Source organism: Aythya fuligula, chromosome 5 (genome assembly GCF_009819795.1).
Source record: "Aythya fuligula isolate bAytFul2 chromosome 5, bAytFul2.pri, whole genome shotgun sequence".
NCBI lineage: Eukaryota > Metazoa > Chordata > Aves > Anseriformes > Anatidae > Aythya > Aythya fuligula.
Window position 1 is genome coordinate 18,587,704 of NC_045563.1, and position 12,392 is coordinate 18,600,095.

Sequence of the window (12,392 nt, forward strand, 5' to 3'; positions counted from 1 at the left end):
AGCTTCAGGTTTCAAATGGATGAACTGGTTTGATAATAAATACTATGGTGGTGCTTAGATTGTTCCTAAATTTTCTCTTTCTCTGAACAAAGGATTCCAGATCTGCAGACAGCAGGCTTTTTGAAAACAAGCAGTGCTAGCTTTTTCCCCTGCTTTCTTTTCATGACGGTAATATTAGCTGAGATTGTACAGGAAGGAAGAAAACGTATCTTAAAATCTTTTTTTGGTATCTGCTTCCATGTGACAGCTTTCTTTGCTATGACCACTTACTCCAAGATGCTTTAAGGTTTCTTCAGATCAACACAATCTGCTGCATTAGCAATAAAATTTGCAGCAATGGCAGGAAACACAAGATAAACTAGGTTTCAAAACAAGATGAACCTGAGCCATGTACTTTATAGCCCAGCAGTGATTGCAAATGTTCTGTGGTGCTGAATGTATTTGAACCTCATTTTTTATTAGTACCATTTTTACATTGGGTCTTCTCTGGGTTTCACTTTTCAGTGAAGACTTCTGACACTTTCTCCTACATTTCATCTTCCCTGACTTGTTCAGGCATCCTTCATCTAACCCTGTCAAAACACTGGTGTTTCATCAGACCATGTTATTGACGTGATAGACATGTAAATTGTGGCTATTTGCTACCTCACCCTTCAAAGCTCTACCTGGAGAGCACTGGGGAATCCTGGTTTGATAGGTTTGCTTTCATTTTGAGTCCTTGCAAATATTCCTGTATTGGGCAAAGTTGCAGAGAATTTGGATACGCAGGCAGCAAATTTAGAGACATTTAGGTTTGCTGTCTTTCTGCAGCGATGCGCAAACCTCAGAATTCATACAACAGAAAATGGATACACACTGTGTGAATGGACAATGTTCTTGGGAAAAGTAATCATTGTTTTATCAGGCCTGTTGTATTTCTTTGAAGGATTTCATTCTGTGACAGTTAGAAGGAAATGAAGAAATGAAGGAAAGAGGAATATATTCCAAAACATCTATATCTAGCAGAGGTAAGGAGGAAGAAAAAAAAAAAAAAAGGCAAGAAGATTTCAGTCTCATTTTATATTGAGATAACTTATGAAATCCAATACATTCTTTATTATTTGTAATACTTTCTAAATACCTGTCTCTAACCTTTAACTTACTACTCGTGCTTGTAACATGCTTGTAAGATATCTTGCAATTAATAGTTGTGAATTGAACTGTGTTATAAAATGTCACTAAGATATAAAAATACCATCGGACATAGGCAAACTCTTAAACACAGACTGAACACACACACACACACGAAAAAAATATTAGTGAAATTTGTATGAGAAGTAGGAAGTGCCCACAATCTCACTCCTCTGGCTATGCAAGGTATGTGGAACTCTTCTGCTCTGACTGCCTATGAATTACAGCAGTACTCAACTATGATTTTAATGAGTATTCTGCATTTGTAACAGGACATAAAGTTTAGATTCCATTGTCTGGTGAGATCTTTCCTCTTCAGTACCAAAGTTGTTTTGTATTGACAGGGTGTATCTCCTTTTTCAGTAAGCTGGTGCCTGATTTACTGTTTAACACACATGGTGTTCGAAGTAGGAAAGCAGCTATGTGTGAAAGTCTTTCAAAAGTACTTACAGATCAGTACATTGCTGAACAGAGGTTTTTTTTTCATGTTTGCAAATTTTAAATGTAAGCATAGGTTCTTAATATTTTGCAGAATTAAATACTACAGCATTTTTTTCCAGTTTTCCAGAACATAAAAAAAAAAAAAAAAGCTTACCTATATCATATGCTCCTCTGCCCTTACAGAGTTTGACAGCAGCTCCTATAGGTGTAGCAAAATATCTGATAAAACACTGATTTTCTAACAGGGTATCCTGCAAATTGTACAGCTATTTCCATGAGGTTATTCTTCTGTATATAAAAAAAACCAACAAACTTAACAAATGATTTGCATTTCCCTGCTCATAATAAATGGGTGGATTTAACTTCAGAATTCATTCTCATGACTCCCCGCAGACCAAATTATCATATTCAAAGTCTTCCAACAGGAACCATGTGAAATGGAATAAGTTTTTGTCTTACCAGCTTGCAGTATTGGGGCACTGCAGACAGAACTTTAAAAAAAGTGTGATTAAGTTCATGATTTAAACATCATTTAATTGGTTTATACATCAAAATCCTCCTTAATACCAGCTGATTGCAAAAGTATGCTAGATAAATTAAAACAAACAAACAAAAAAACCCCAAAGGTATCTCATTATTGCAAATCATACTTCCCTCAGGATCATATAAATGAGTTAATATACTGCTGTATGCTTTCAAATATATTTATTAGCACTTTACTTTCAACACGTTCTTCAGCAAATGGTTTCTTTTACTAGTCAGCTGTTTAATTATGTATTCTCTGTATGTCAGCAAATGACATCTTATGTCACTTAAAATGTTAATAGGTAGCACAGGACTGATACATCTGTTTAAATTGGCATGAATGTAAGAAAAATCCCATACTGTGCTGGTAGCTTCCTTCACATGACTGTTCCCACTTCTTCAGTGCAAACAAACTGTGCTAATTTAAAAGATTTGCTATTATAACATTCAACCTAGATGATTCATGGAATTGAAGCTCCAAAAAAACGTAATGCCAATGTAGAATGAAAGTAGTGTAGAATAAAAATAGCTTGGGTTCCGTACTCAGTGAACTCTAGATGGTGTTGGAAGCTATAACTACATTGCCTTAGCAAGCACTGCCTGTACCTGGACTTGAGATTACAGGTGGTGCAAAACTGTTCATTCTAGTGCTGCCTGTTTCACCCAACCCTACATTTCTCATCATGTGCTCTTCTTGGGACTTGCTTATGCCTCATTTGCCTGTTTTGAATGAAGTATCTTGCTGTCTGTCTCCCTCCAACAGAGACAATAAAAGGACCATCAGTCACATGCACTCTGAGCTCACCTCCCTGCTGCACTGCAGCTGCTGCTGAGGACTGGGTACAGGCCCCCAGGGATGGAGGGTCCATCTCATGGGCCTGTGTGAACCAGAAGGCCTCATGATGAGAAAATATTATTGGGAGGCAATTTGTTTAAACCACCAGTGACTGCCTGAACTCTGAGTTCAGTGTCTTCTCCAGGAAGCTGTGGATTTGGAGGCCTATTAGCACCCACTGAAAGTACCCTCTTTTCCCCTTTAACATGCAGCCACTTCTGGATGAGGTAGGTCATACGCAGTGCCAGGAGCTGTTACCTGTCTTGTAGTTACAGCATTTCATGTATCTGTCACAGTTGCCTCTGTTTTAGGTTTCCCCCCCAACCCCCCCAAAAAAATAAATAAATAAATAAAATAAAAAATTGGTAAGAGGTGTAACCAAATATTTTGTTTATAAATCAAGCTGCCTCTTTACTAAGTGAAAGTTTAACTACTCTATTCTGGTCTGAAGGCTGTGTGATGCCATAAGTCATTATCATTAATGATTTTTTAATAAATAATCATAGTTATCTTGTGTCTTCTTTTCAGCATCATACAGTGGTGGCATCTTTGCTTTAGTGGAATGCTTGTCTGCCTTTCGTTGCCTGTTCAGACTTGGTTTTCTTGCTTGTACTTTCATAGAGAGAACTGGAATCACATTAATGATGTCCTAAGGTGCAAAAATATATGACAATTAATTGACATTTTTTTATGTTTTACAGAGGTAAACTACTAGTAGTAACAATAATTCTTGAAACATAAGAAGACATAATACTTATGGCCAACCTTGTACCACCTAATCCCCTGACACATGTAAAAGTAATACTGATTTGAAGGACACACACAACAATGTATGATGGGCTCCTCACTACCTAAATTTAAAAAGCTCTGTATTTTAAGTAACATCTTCTTGCAGGCGGATTGAACACCAAATGAAAAACAACAATTCTTGGGCATGTAAACATATCCTTTAAATTTAATTTTAACAGGAGGGCAGCTTTCCTGACAAAGGAAACTGTAGAGATAGTAAGAGGAGAAGGATACCTTGGGGGCTCTATACCTTCTTTATACTGCTGTCCGAGGAAAGCAAAATGAGCAACAGAAGTCATGAATCTAAACTTGTTGTATGACTAAAGCAGCTGGGTCGTGACTAAAGCTGTTATGATACTCCACATACCAAACTGCCAACATTTAGTGGAAGGCTGAACTGTGTTCCTAACAAATATTAAAAGCACACATGTACAGTTGCCAAGTAAGTCTGGCATGCAAAGTTCATTCTGTTTTATTCTGGCTGTTTTGTCCCCATTCAGCCCACTCATATCCCTTGTCATCAGTAATCAGTCTGGTATCTAAACCAATGACAATTCTGTATGACTTCTGAGATAAAGAAATTCTGATGAAAAGGAAGCTTAACACAAGAAATTCTTTGAGAATAAAAGTCCCTTGTGGAAATAGTCAGCCTTTACATCCTGCTTCTGCCAGCTTGAAGGTGGTTACTTGAGTACCTGCTGGGTGCTGGGCAAATGGAGATTTGGAAACTCAACCCAATAGAAACTTTGAATCTTTCTTTGATCTACAAATGGTTGCAATGAAAAAGCAGTTTGTCCCTTGCTTAATTCATCAAACCTGAATTCTGGCTTCCATTTTTATTATTATTATTATTATTATTATTATTATTATTATTATTATTATTATTATTATTATTATTATTATTATTATTATTATTTTCTCAATAATAGTGTGAGGTGATTTTCTCTTTCTGCATTTTTACATGATACTTTACAGGTTTGGTACTCTCTTGATATTTAGAGGCTGAACTGTGGACAGAATGATTAAGATGAACAGTCCTAATGGCATGGTCTGTGAGACAGAGCAGTATTCTAGTAGGAATTAACTTTAAGAGAATTAAAGATCATTGAGAAAAGTAAGCACAGGAAATCTCTTTAATGTCAGCCACTTTACAACCAGATATAGGAAGGTATTCTGTGGACAGCAAGACCAAAACTGAGTCCAGTATTTTGAAATCATGAAGCAGACTTCCTGAACTCAAAAGACAGTGAACTAAAAGCTGCGTTTATTTTTGAGGCAGCACTGCAAGGTGAGTTTGGCGCAGCAAACAAGTTTCACCTTCAGTTCTAAATGGAAGTGTCACACAACATTTGTGTTTAGACAAGATGTACCAGATCCAGGTAATGAAAGACCCGAAAGAAAGTCCACACGAATTTGTTGACTTTATGAATGAATTGTGCTATGTGTTTCAAAGGTACATTAAACACAAACTGTCTGTGACAGGCACATTAAGCTGTTCATGCGTGTTCTCACCACAGAAAACAAAGCACAACCAGTGGCTAAGTGATCCCACAGCAGCTTTTCTTTTGGGTATAGGTCTTTTTATTAAACCTCTTTTCTTGATGGAAGAGACTGGTAGAAAAAGAATTACTCTAATAATTTCTGTTAACAAAGATTAGGCACTTGATATCTTTTTTTTTCTTTTCTTTTCTTTTTTTTTTCTTTTTTTTTTTTTTCTGTGCAGCTTTTTCCATTTTAGCTCTGATCCACTCCTCCCACTGTCACGTCCAAATCAATTTTGTACAGTCTTACAGCAAAAACATTGATATTGAAGAAACATTTTCCCTGCAGCCATTTTAAGACTGACTTACAGTGGTAACTAGTGAATGAGAATGTGGGAAGAGGCAGTGTAACGGGATGACCAGCAGTGAAAATGATCTATCGGCATAAGCGAAACCTGGTGGGATGAGTCCTGTGACTGGGGTGTTGCGATAGATGGTTACAGGCTCTTCAGGAGGGACAGGCAGGGTAGGCGAGGTGGTGGGGTGGCGATGTATGTGAAGCAATTGGCTAACGGGCAGGGCCCAAAGGGTTATGGTAAATGGGGCTGCGTCAGGCTGGCGGGCGGTCACCAGTGGGGTCCCTCAAGGCTCCATTTTAGGGCCGGTACTTTTCAATATTTTTATAAACGATCTGGATGTAGGAATAGAAGGTATTTTGAGCAAGTTTGCTGATGACACCAAACTTGGAGGAGTTGTGGACTCAAATGAGGGCGTAAAGGCCTTGCAGAGGGATCTGGATAGGTTGGAGAGCTGGGCGACCACCAACTGCATGAAGTTCTATAAGAGCAAGTGCCAGGTCCTGCACCTGGGACGGGGAAACCCTGGCTGCACGTACAGACTGGGCGATGAGACGCTGGAGAGCAGCCTAGAAGAGAGGGATCTGGGGGTCGTGGTAGACAGCAAGTTGAATATGAGCCAGCAGTGTGCCCTGGCAGCCAGGAGGGCCAACCATGTCCTGGGGTGCATCAAGCACGGCATCGCTAGTAGGTCAAGGGAGGTGATTGTCCCGCTCTACTCTGCACTGGTGCGGCCTCACCTCGAGTACTGTGTGCAGTTCTGGGCACCACAGTATAAAAAGGACATGAAACTGTTGGAGAGTGTCCAGAGGAGGGCTACGAAGATGGTGAAAGGCCTGGAGGGGAAGACGTACGAAGAACAGCTGAGGTCACTGGGCCTGTTCAGCCTGGAGAAGAGGAGGCTGAGGGGAGACCTCATCACAGTCTACAACTTCCTCGTAAGGGGGTGTCGAGAGGCAGGAGACCTTTTCTCCATTAACACCAGTGACAGGACCCGCGGGAACGGGGTTAAGCTGAGGCAGGGGAAATTTAGGCTTGACATCAGGAGGGGGTTCTTCACAGAGAGGGTGGTTGCACACTGGAACAGGCTCCCCAGGGAAGTGGTCACTGCACCAAGCCTGTCTGAATTTAAGAAGAGATTGGACTGTGCACTTAGTCACATGGTCTGAACTTTTGGGTAGACCTGTGCGGTGTCAAGAGTTGGACTTGATTATCCTTAAGGGTCCCTTCCAACTCAGGATATTCTATGATTCTATGATTCTATGATTCTATCTATACACATGCATGACACTGAAAAGTTCCTGTACTTAATGGAGGGAACAGAGTTTTAATAGAATAATAATGTGAGGAATTCCACTTTTCTTATGTTCCTGAAATGTTGATTAACAGATTGCAGTCTTGGATCGATTAATGATTAGGTTTGTGAGTTGTAACAAAAGGATCAACTTCTCTGAAACAAAAGAGATAGTTGTTCTGCCTAGAAGCTAAGAACTGGTTGCTTTGTCTCTACCAAAAGCTGTAAATACCTGCCTGGGCACCTTTGCAGGACATGTTAGGAGCAACAAGCAGATTAGGTGATAAAAACACCCTAAATCCTGTTCTGAGAGAACCTCCACCCTGGAGAAGAGCAAAGTCTGAGGAAGACACAGAGGACTGGTGCCAACCAAAGGCTTGCACCTGCCCCATGCTGGAAGCCTCGATTTGCATGGAAATGAGAGAGGATGGTGGAGTCAGAGCTGGTGTCACTGTGATTAGATATGTTTGCATACTGTTTTGTTGTAAACTGTAGGTAGGCTGCTGCAAATTTTTGTGGTGACCTCCCATTTCCCTAATGGAGGAAGTAACCTATGGTGTTTAAACTTCAGTGAAATGTTTATACATCTACCCTAGGGTCCTGTTTCTTCTTTGGTCATAGAGCATCCCAAGTCAGTTCTGTGACAGAGCTTCATTACTGGGTAATTCTCAAGCTGCAGCTCATATGCAATGCAATAAATAAACAGCTGTGTCTGTGAGGTTAGTTGTGGAGTCATGGCCTGTTCTCCCAATTACACCTTCCATGTGTAGAATGAAAGTTATACGGTAGCTTGCCACAGAGTGCAAGCGAAAGCAGCAACATATGAAGTATTTCACTTGAGAATATGTGGGCTGACAGTGACCTTTTCACAGGTTAGAAAATGCCAGGAGGGGTCAAGAATGCAGCCTGTCCAAAGTCACCAAAAAGTCTCTAGTCAGTAGTAAATATAGGTAAAGAAGCACATTAAACCAGAATTGGATTATTTGATACAAACTCTTAAATGTGATCTTCTCTCTTCTTTTTTTTTTTCTCTTACTAACTGCTGTAGAGAGGGAAAATGTTCTGCCTCAGTGATCACAAGAAAATCATTATGGTAAACACAGCAATAGTGTGCATGATGTGTGAGCAGAAATGTGTGAATGAGGGGGCCCAGATCCTCCTAGATGCTTAGCCACAAAGGCCCTTGAAATCAGAGCCACCATTTCAAATGGATGAATATTATTTCTCACCACACTCACTTTTGGAGTCAGTGGTGTCCAGTTGGATGACTCTGCTACATCTGTAATTGCACAGGATACTGTGAAATGTTGTCTCTCAACATCTTGCACTGACATGCTGCACCCGTTTTCAGATGGTTTGAGGTTAGGATGAACAGCCACATGGCACATGTCTGTGTAGAAATGCAAGAGATATTAGGTGAAACGATCTTTGATTAAAAACAAGGCTTTCATAACTCAATGTCACCTTATTCCTTGGGAATGGTATGGCCTATTTGCCACTAGGACCTATTTGCCCCTAGGACTAAGTTTAAAATCCTCAGGTTTTATTTCCTCCCTGTGCTATGTGGTGATGGCACGCAGGTAGTAGCACCTGCATCACAGTGAGACAGCCAAGCACACTATGCCCACACAATAGCCTCCAGAGAGGATCCCAACAGGCCAAAAGGCTTTAGGGACATCCCTAGCTGGAAGTAACCTCCTACCAAGCCAAACACTATAGTGTAGGCAGGTTACACTCTCACAATAGGCTTGTGTAATCCAAAATCATCTAGCTCAAGTTTTTACTTAATTTTTAGTCCATCACCCTTGTATCATACTAAGGCATTTGTTTTGCAGTGTTTTAGTGGGGAAGCTGCTGACGTCTGACTCACTCTTTCCTTCAGAATGTAGGTGGTTTTTGGAGCTCCATCAAAGAGTGACCCATCCCAGTGCTGCTCACCACGCAAGCTGCCACTGAATCATAGCCATAGTACTGGAATACTGCTTAAAGCTGTGGCGTTGAGGCTACGAGCACGGAAAAACAGAAGCAGTATGCAGTAGCTAAATGCACCTACTGTATTTCTCCTGCTTACTAACACTTTTACTTTGTTTTTGCACATTGAAAATAAAAGATGGAATTTAATTGCTGCTAGAACTTGGGTCATTATGGCAGAGATGGACTAAAATGAAAACAGCTCCAGAGATGTGATTCGCTGGCTGCAAAACCAAATAGCAGAGGGATCAAATCACTTGTAGAAGGTAAATGGAAGCTTTCTGTGTCCATCACTAAAAGTTAAAAGCATTGCAATAAGCAACATGGTTGTCATGGTGACTGAGTGTTTGTTTATGGTGAAATTCATCAGGCAAAGCTGGAATGTTTTTAATTTAAAGCTCAAGTGACATGGAATTGAGTAATGTAAGCAAGAGCAGGTATATATTTTTCATAGATACATGCAAGTAATTTTTTTTCCTATGAAAATTCCCCTCACTACTCTGTATTTTTTCTGCCCTCTTCTTCATTCAAGTTCTGAATATATTTGTCTTCAAACAATGCAAGGAGCCAGAAAAACAGGTTTGAAGGAAGGTGAAAATTAGCACTACTCGTAAGCAGACTTCCTGGCAGTACATAACAGGAACTCTTAAAACAATGTTCTAAAGAGAATAATCCTTAAATCTGTGTGCCGCGCTATACCTACTCTGGGGCTGGAACTTGCAAATACATAAGCAGTCAATCAAATAATCTGCTGCATAACATTAGCTTAGCATTTTTTCTCCTGAAACTGTCAGATGACTCAATTTTCAGGGCTCCATTTTCTGAGTCTGAAATTCAGTTTTCTTTGCCTAAAAACAGCACATCTTAAAAACAAAACAAAAAAACCCACCTCTAAACCAAACAACAATAAAAAGATCATCAACAACAAAACACTGCCTCCACCACCAAAAAAAACTAATGAAATATTCTATTTGCCCCTATTTAAATTAACAACAAAATCCTGGTAAGGGAGGAAGTGCCTAGTAGACTGTAAGATATTTCGTGACATGATTACAAATTAGTTTCATGTAAATTATGCTTGTTAAGCTGTAATAGGTCCTTCTTTTGCAAGCATGTCTGTGAAACCATTGAGGACCCAGCTGTCCGCCTCAAATTTGATTGCAAATTCCCCGTGACTTCAGTGCTTCTGGGCTCCATTGAAGACAGCATCCATCAACAACATCCCCACCTACAGCCATGTAGTTCCAGATAACATTTCATGTCCATGGCAAAATATCTAGCAGACCTTGACAGCGGATTTTCAGGAGGCCTAGAATACAAAGCTCAGTTGTGTAACAGATGGAACAGGGGGGTTGTAGAAAGCCTTAAGTTCATCATAGACATTGCTTTCTCTGTTTAAGGGTAATGAATGTGATAGAGAGGAATATCTGAATTATTTGCATGCAATGACTGCTAGTTTACAGGGAGCTTTTTGATGGCAGTAGTGGGGAAATCAAGTTTATTTTGCATTTAATTATAGTTTTTAGTATCATTTTGTTGTGCTTCATGCTTTTAAATGAGCTGGTAGAAGTTTAACTAGTAACAATGATTATAAATAGTTATAAATCTCATTGAAATCTATAGTAAGATATATTAACTTTAGTAGGCATGAGATCATGTTTTAATGGTACAAGGTAACAGTTAAGAACCTTTTAAAGATATCACTTTAGAATAAAAGAGGAAAAGTGTTTAAAGTTTTCGTACAAGACAAAAAGATGTAGTTTTATGTTAAATTTGAAAAAGTTAGCAGGTGACTTTGTAAAATGATTTTTTGTTAGATAATCAGGTTTGCAGATGCTTATATAGATTACCAAACTAGTAACTGTGTTCATGGCATTATCAGTAAAAGCAACATTAATATTCGCATATTGCATAAAATGAAAATGAAGATAAGAGATGTGGGAAAGCACCATAATGCACTGGGGTGCATCTAAAGCAGTAAGAATGATTTTGTCAAAAATGCCTGAATGCAGAAGTATCAACATTTTATAGTGTTGTTTTTTTATTTTCTAATTTTGAGATGAGAGAAAATCCTTCACTTTCCTGGGTCCCCTTAGACACCTTTTTAACAATACATTTGCTTTCTGAAAGGAGAGCTGGGTGAAACATTCACCATGAAAGTAGTTTTTAGATGAAATTCCATCTTCCCACTTCATAATACTTTTGTAAAATAGTATCAATTTCATGTTTATTGAATTTGAAAACAGTTCTTAGGCATGGGTGAAACTGAATAGTGAAATTTATAGTTTGGCCTAAACAGATATGTTAAATTAATGTAGCTCAAATTATTTTAATAGTTCTATATTTTTTTTACAACCTCATATGTGTGCTTTTTAAAACACTTGAAAGCTCCTCATGATCTCTCTTTTGCAAAGAACAACATATGTGAAATGAAAAACTAGAACATATGTGAAATGAAAAGTAGATTAAGTTAGAAATCACTGGAAAACCTCTGAGGTGTCTTTTTTTTTTTTGGGGGGGGGGGGGGGGAGGTGACACCAAAGTCAACAGATCTGATATCTAATTCTGTATCTATCACTGGCTGCCTGTGGTATGGGCAGCACAGGTACAGGTAAACATGGCAAGTAACACAGACACTTGCTTTTTTACCCTGGCCTTACTCTTGAAGCAGGATAAATACTTACAGTAATGAAAAGTTCATTCTTTCACCTTGTACCTAATAGTTCTGAAAGATGCTGAAGGCCCTGTCATGAGGATATTTGGTCTCCTAAAAGGTGAACAGACATCTCCTCACTTGTCTCCCATAGTAAATAAAACTCTTTATTGCACTGAGAGTTGCATGAACATTCTTGAGAGCTCTGTGGTTCCTTCTTCCATGTTTTATAGGTTTCCCCTCACTTTCATCAGAAGTATTTCAGCACATTTTCCACCTTCCAGTCAAGCAAGAGTAGCACTGTGCAGAAAAGAAATGGTCACTTAGACATAATTTTATTCATATTTGGCTGGGTTTAAGGCTGTTATTTTTCTCTCACGGTTTAATTTCATTATGCAACTCAGACCTGAAACACTAGCCTGCAAGTTTCCACTGGAGTGTGTTAAAAGGGTATCTGATTTCCCATCTGTTTCAACTGCCTACTTTATAGCTATTCAGATTGAAGCAAAGGAAATTAAGGATAGAGATTTTAGCACAATGGCAGGGAAAAAGCCAAAATGCTAAACGTGCTGAGGCTCCTTTGCTGATGTGAAACCAGCCATGTCCCTGCTGGTTGACAGGGGCCAGGGTCTGGAGCACAGCTGCAAGTCACCTGCTCAGCCTGCAGCTTGGTGCAATTACCTACCCTGCTCAGCCGACACTAACATGTTCTGACAGAAGGGTCACAGGTGAAATGAGAGACCTTTTTTTTTTCCTAAACTAGGGTAAATTACCTTTCTAGTAACATATGGGTGCAACCTTCAGGGTGCCAGGCTTTAACCATGAAGGTTAGGTTATTTGGAAAGCAGAAAGTGCAAAACGTAATGATGCATAATTC